Source organism: Myotis lucifugus, unplaced genomic scaffold, assembly GCF_000147115.1.
Source record: "Myotis lucifugus unplaced genomic scaffold, Myoluc2.0 scaffold_4, whole genome shotgun sequence".
Lineage (NCBI taxonomy): Eukaryota > Metazoa > Chordata > Mammalia > Chiroptera > Vespertilionidae > Myotis > Myotis lucifugus.
Genome location: NW_005871052.1, coordinates 21,531,953 through 21,539,119, shown reverse-complemented (window position 1 = coordinate 21,539,119; position 7,167 = coordinate 21,531,953). Strand labels below are relative to the sequence as shown.

The following is a 7,167-nucleotide window of genomic DNA, read 5'->3' as shown; positions in this document are numbered from 1 at the left end:
ATAATTAAAATGCCAAAAATTAAAGACAGAGAGAATCAAAGGCAGCAAGAGAAAAGCAATTTGTTACCTTCAAAGGAGCTCCCATAAATCTGTCAGCTGATTTTTCATCAGAAACTCTACAGGCCAAAAGGGAATAGCATGAAGTATTCCAGGTAATAAAAAAAAAGAAGTATCTAAAACCAAGAGTACTATATCCAGCAAGGCTTTCATTCAAAATAGATGGTGAAATAAAGAGCTTCCCAAACAAAAATGGCTGAAGGATTTTATCACCAACAAATCAGCATTGTAAGAAACACTATAGGTACTTCTGAAATAATAATAGAGAGAGATCAAAACATAGGCATACAGAATTAAAATGTCAATAAATATCTCTCTATATAAAAGCCCAGTGACTGGAATGGTGGAACAACCAGAATGACCAGAACGCACAGAACAACTGGTGGCTATGAATGCACACTGTGGCATCCAACCAGCCTGATTGGGGCTCTGATTGGTCCCCCACCACCCGGCAGGGCTGGTCACCAACTGCCTGTGCCCCACCCCCCAGCTGGCCCCGCTACCAATTGGCCCCTAATACCCTGATCGGCGGCGGGGCCAGCTGGCCAACCACCTGCGGCCTCTCCTCCTCGCTGGCCTGCCCCAATGGGCCCCCATCCCATGCATGAATTCATGTACTGGGCCTTTAGTCTATCAATAATGACCTTAAATGTAAATGGATTAAATGCTCCAATCAAAAGACATATAGTAGCTGAATGGATAAGAAAACATGACCCAAATATATGCTGTCTATAAGAAACCCACCTCAGAGCAAAAGACTCACACAGGATGACAGTGAAGGGATGGGAAAAATTTTCCCATGCAAATGGAAATGAAAAAAAAAAACCCACAAAAACAACAACCTGGGGTAGCAATACTCTTATCTGACAAAATAGATTTCAAAACAAAGGCCATCAACCCTAGCTGGTTTGGGCTCAGTGGATAGAGCATCAGCCTGTGGGCTGAAAGGTCCCAGGTTTGATTCCAGTCAAGGGAACATGCCTGGGTTGCGGGCTTGATCCCCAGTAGGGGATGTGCAGGAGGCAGCCAATCAATGATTCTCTCTCATCACTGATGGTGCTATCTCTCTTGCTCTCTCCTTTCCTCTCTGAAATCAATAAAGATATAAAAAACAACAACAAAGGCCATCACAAGAGACAAAGAAGGCCACTACCTAATACTAAAGTGATTGATCCAAGACAAGGCTATAACCCTGGTAAACATATATGCACCCATCTGAAGTTTGACGTTCTCTTCCATGCTTCTATGTCTCTGGATCTATTTTTGTTCATCAGTTTATGTTTGTTATATTCCACAAATGAGTGAGATCATCTGATATTTATCTCTCTCCAACTGGCTTATTTCGCTTAGCATAATGCTCTCCAGGTCCACCCATGCTGTTGCAAATGGTAAGAGTTCTTTCTTTTTGAAAGCAGTAGAGTATTCCATTGTGTAGATATACCACTGTTTTTTAATCTACTCATCTGCTGATGGGCAGTTAGGCTGTTTCCAAATCTTAGCTATTGTAAATTGTGCTGCTATGAACATAGGGGTGCATATATCCTTTCTGGTTGGTGTTTCTGATTTCTTGGGATATATTCCTAGAAATGGGATTGCTGGGTCAAATGGGAGTTCCATTTTTTAATTTTTTGAGGACACTCTATCCTATTTTCCACAGTGGCTGCACCAGTCTGCATTCCCTCCAGCAGTGCAGAAAGGTTCCTTTTTCTCTACATCTTCGCCAGCACTTGTTGTTTGTTGATTTGTTGATAATAGCCATTCTGGCAAGTGTGAGATGGTACTTCATAGTCATTTTGATTTGCATTCTGATGATTAGTGACTTTGAGCATGTGTTCATATGTCTCTTGGCCTTCTGTATGTCCACTTTAGAAAAGTGTCTATTTAGTTCCTTTGCCCATTTTTTTCAATTGTTTATCTTCCTTTTGTTAAGTTGTATGAGTTCTTTATAAATTTTGGAGATTAAACACATATCAGATGTAACATTGGCAAATATGTTTTCCCACGCAGTGGGTTTTCTTGTTGTTTTGTTGATGGTTTCTTTTGCTGTGCAGAAGCTTTTTATTTTGATGTAGTCTCATTCATTTTCTCCTTAGTTTCCAATGTCCTAGTAGCTGTATTGGTAAAGATCAGATGGATATAATTGACATTTGCATTCTATTTCAATAGCTGTCATGGAGGTAATTGGTTAAGGTAGGTTTATCGGCTTCCAGTCTAACTATCGAACCACTACACACATGTCTTTGCTATACCAAAAGATAACACAGAATTATAAGAAGCATGACTAAAGTACCTCTGCTTTCTCTAAATGCACTGTTATTTCAGAAGTGATATCAAAGATAATTATTTCAATATACACAGATGCTAGCCCATTTTAAATCTGTTTCATTGTATGAAACAGGTGCAAGGGATGAAGGTAGAGTAAATAACCAACTTCAGACAGTCTTCACCTTTGAAAGGAATGGGTGAGACTAGATGGCTTCTAAGCATCCCTACATGCCTGATGTTATGCTTTCTAAATGGACTGCAATCACAGTTACTCCAAATCATGATGAACATTTCAAACAAGTGCAGCTAGATTAATGTTATTTTTCAACTGAAAGACAATATATTCTATGAGTTGAGAAAAGTGCTATGGAAAATAACAGAATATATCCACCCACATGATAAGTGGAAAAATTCAAATCTAGCTGATTTCCACATATAAGTAAAATCATGTTAGAAGTCAACTACCATTGTTATTATGCTTAAATATTTTATTTATTATATACATATTTTATGGAAAAATTGGGGGAATTATGTTAATCAATTTGGGAGAATTTTTGTTTAGATATTTTATCATATAACATTCATGTTAATCTGTTCTTACCGCAACTCATTAACTTAAAAGTGAAAGAAAAACAGCAACTTTTGGTTGGTGATACATTTACAAACCAATATGAATGTGAGTTCTAAATGTTCACCGTTGGAATCTGTTATCTGTGAGACCTTGAATATGTCACTTTTGCTGCCTGATTCTCAGTATTCTCATCCATGAAATGAGACATTAAAGGACTTTGAAAGCTCTTTTGTTGCTCTAAATTTCCAGGTTTCTATTACTCTGTTAAAAATGTTTATCCAGATCAGAGTTTGCTCTGGTGGCATCAAGTCTTCACTTCCATTTTTCAAAATCCCCATGATGCCATGAGTCTTATACCTCTTCTTTTAATTCCATGTGTTTATGTTAATAAAAAGCCCTTTTAATTCATTTTTGTGATTTTTTTTAGTATAGAATTCCTAAATGTTATAAGAATAGTACAAAATTTCCCATACCATTTACCCATAATCATCTTTTGTTAACATTTTGTCACATTTGTTTTCTCATTCTCTATTTTTGGAGGAAGTATTTTAGAGTAAATTGCAGACATAGTGCCCCTTTACTCAAAAATACTTCAGTGTATATTTCCTATAAACAAAGACATCCTCTTACCTAACTACAGTACAATAATAAAAATCATGAAATTTAACATCTAATCTATAGTCCATATTTAAATTTAAATGTTTTCAATAATCCCAATAATGCCCCTTAGTTGTCATGTTCCTTACATGCCATTAATCTAGAACAGATCCTCAGCCTTTCTTTGTAAGAAGACTTTGACATTTCTGGAGAGCACAGGCAATTTATTTTATAGGATGTCCGTCAATTTGGATGTATCCAATGTTCCTCACAATCAAATATATTCAAGTTATGCATTTGGGGCAGAAATATCACAGAAATGATGTCATATTCGATACACATTGGCATCCCCTTTTCAAAATTGAGCTGCTTTAGATTGAATTTCTATCATCTGAGATTTTTTAAATGATGACTTATTTAAGGCTTTAGTTGCTGAAGAGCCACAGGCCCTTTTAATATGGCCTCAACTGTAAGGTGTATTATTAGACTTGCTACATCAAAGGTGGAAAGAAAATGAATTTAGGACTTTGGGTCAAAGAACAGATGCTAAATACCTGGTATACCATGGAAGTCAGCTAAGTCAGAGGGAGAGGGTAGACAGTTACATCCAGGAAGTCAGAGTCCATGAGGTCAATGTCAGTAAGCTCCAGTCAATAAGGACAGTAAGCACTGATTGCAGGGCAGGGGTTGTGGGCTCAATGCCCAGCATTATAGAGCTAACAGGTGGATCTGGCCCTGGGCCCATGGGTGTTAGTCACAGACTTCAGAGGGGTGGAGGAGTAAAGTGTTCCTGGCTGTGGCAGATTTGAAGGTGCCAGCACTATCTCACTTGCCTCAGGGGTGGCATTACTATGAGATGTCTCTTTCCTCAAGACCAGTGCTTCCCAAATTTTAATGTACATATGAATTCCTGGAGATTTTGTGAATTTGCAGAGTCAGATTCAGTACGTCTGGGGTGAGGCCTGATATTTTGCAGTTTTAACAAGTCCACAGGTGATATTGGTGGTGCTAGTTCAGACCATAGTTTGAGTTTCAAAGCTGTAGGAAAGCACTGTTTTAGGCTGTAGCAGAAAATGAAGGTGCTACCACTACCTCACGTACATTAAGTCGGCATTATTGTGAGACTCCCCTTTACTCTCTACCATCACATAGAAGCTTCTTTTTCTCAATCACTTCAGAAGTCAATGAATATCCTGCCAAGTCATTTAAGCTCAAAAAAGTGACTCCAAAAAGATGGAGAGATGAGGAAGGAAAAGGAGACATATTTGGCACATCACCAAGCCAGAAATAAAGTGAAACTCTGTAAACATTTTAAGCAATAAATAATGACCTTATAAAAATAAATGCATATAATATCTCATGTTGATAGCCCTAAAAACCTGCATGTCACTTTTTCCTTAGAAAATTATAGTCTGTCTACATAACAAACCTGGTGACTCAGGCTAATTTCCTTTCAGCAAGCACCTATAAAAAGCCCCTCCCAGCTTTCCCATAATACTCCCAGATGTTCTAAAACTGAGAAGGTTAGAATTGAAGTAACAAGGGCATTCCTCACAGGAAATAAGAATTAGTTTATTATTAACAATTAAAAAGTCTGGCAAATTCTTTATAATCAGTGTCCTTTTAAGGTTCTGTTTTGAAAAGGCAGTGTTTGTTACAGCTCTGTGGCAGGTAAATTTAAGATATGGCTGCAGAAACACTATATGAAAAGCCAAGCTAGCAAAGCAGGAAATTATTTATTACATTTGCTTTCAATGAAAGGGAAAGGATCTTCATCTTAAGCAGTGGTTCTCAACCTTCTGGCCCTTTAAATACAGTTCCTCACCCCCTGGCAATGGGCAAGGAGACACCTGATTGGTGGTGTTGCTCTTATATCAGTCAGGGGCAAAGCAGATGTACAGTCCTTAGTTCATCTTAGCTTGATGCCTGTGTTGGTGGCCAGAGCTGTTTCATGCCTGAGGCACGCAAATAAATAAATAAATAAATAAATAAATAAATAAATAAAGTTCCTCATGTTGTGACCCAACCATAAAATTATTTTCATTGCTACTTCATAACTGTAATGTTGCTACTGTTATGAATCATAATGTAAATATTTGATATGCAGGATGGTCTTAGGCGACCCCTGTGAAAGGGTCGTTCGACCGCCAAAGGGGTCGCCACCCACAGGTTGGGAACCACTGGTCTTAAGAAAGGAAAAAAAAGAAAAGAAAAAAAAGATGCCATTTTATTCCAGCAGAGGGAGCCTATGAAACAGCCAAAGGTCACTCTGATCTTGTCAGAGTGTATTAAGGATCATTTGCCAAAAAAAAAAAAAAAGAAAAGAAAAGTTATAGCTTATTGAAGTGTGAAAGCATGATAATGACCTTGAAATAATGATTTCAGGTGTTCAATGAATGCTTGCTTAGTGAAGAAATGTTTTGTCTTGTCCCTCAGGGAGCCTTCCTCTTAGTGACTTCACATCCATTTATCATCCTCATAGAATGCCAGCATTAAATCACACACCTGACTTCTGGGAAGGATTCATCTAGTAAACTCAGAGTTTGGTGGTTGGGACAGAGGGCTAACTTTTGTTAAGGGCCTCCAAGGCACATGGCGTATTTTTAATCTTCACGCCAACCCAGAGAAAAGAGCCCAGTGCCATCTTGAAGATAAGGAAACTAAAGTTCTAAGAAGCTAGTGATTTATTTCTGCTCACACACCTAGGAAGTGTGAGAGGTTGAGCGACTATTCTAATCTTCACTCTACTATGATAAAATTATACATTCACACCTTTGCCATGTAACTGTAGTACTTTCTATTGTGGGTGGAGCGTATGTCCCCTCTCCCTTGATGGCCTTGGCCATTGAAAGGGTTAAAGAGAATAAAACGGGGCAGAGAAAACTTATTGTGCTTAGCAGATATCTTGCAGAAAGCTTGCAGCCTTGAGCACTGCATAGCTTAGATAACCAGAAGACACCTGGCATTGGGAGGAACTAAGGACAGACCGGACCCTTATGTCAGCAGAACGGCTTGCAGCCAGCAAGGATTAAGAAAAACCTTTCTCTCCCTTCAGTCTCCGCTGACTCCTTTTTTTGGACTCAGCCCACCTGCACCCAGGTGCATGAAATAAATGCTTATTTTGATACATTATGGCCTCATGTGGTGCACGACTCCGGCCCACTCTGAACCTATCATTGGGCACCAAAACCTGGGAAGGTCTAGTGAGGGGTCCGGTAGGAGTCATTGCAGGGTTCCAGCAACTGGATACTTGGCACTCAGAAAGAGCGTGATCATCTGGCTCCTGAGCTCCCCTTATGTCTGGGAAGGCCCCCAGCCACGCTTCTGCACGGCTGAACTTCTGCTGGACTCGACACTTGCTTAGGACCCCCCCCCCCAGCCTTCTGTCAGACCAGTCTGGGTTGTTCCATGACTGGATAGTGGACTTCTCCTTGCCTTACCTCCTCCTCCATCAACACCGGACATAGATTCATGGGTAAGTGGCTTTAGTTTGTTTTCCCACATTCTGGACTGTCCTGTCATTTTGGGTTTAGAGCCAGGCTCCGGGCTGTTACTGTATGGATGGCCGCACAGAAACTCCAGTGCTGGTTGGGACAAGTCCTCCGGGAACCAGGTTCCTTTGCCCACTCACCTGATGGGGACTCCTGTCACGGAGGGAGGGCTCTGTCCATTTCTGT

General features: G+C 39.8%; 1 pseudogene; it reads left to right on the top strand.

The window, feature by feature from the left end:
• Positions 1–5,313: 5,313 nt before the first annotated feature.
• LOC111823068 lies at positions 5,314–5,458 on the top strand (annotated as a pseudogene).
• Positions 5,459–7,167: the final 1,709 nt, after the last annotated feature.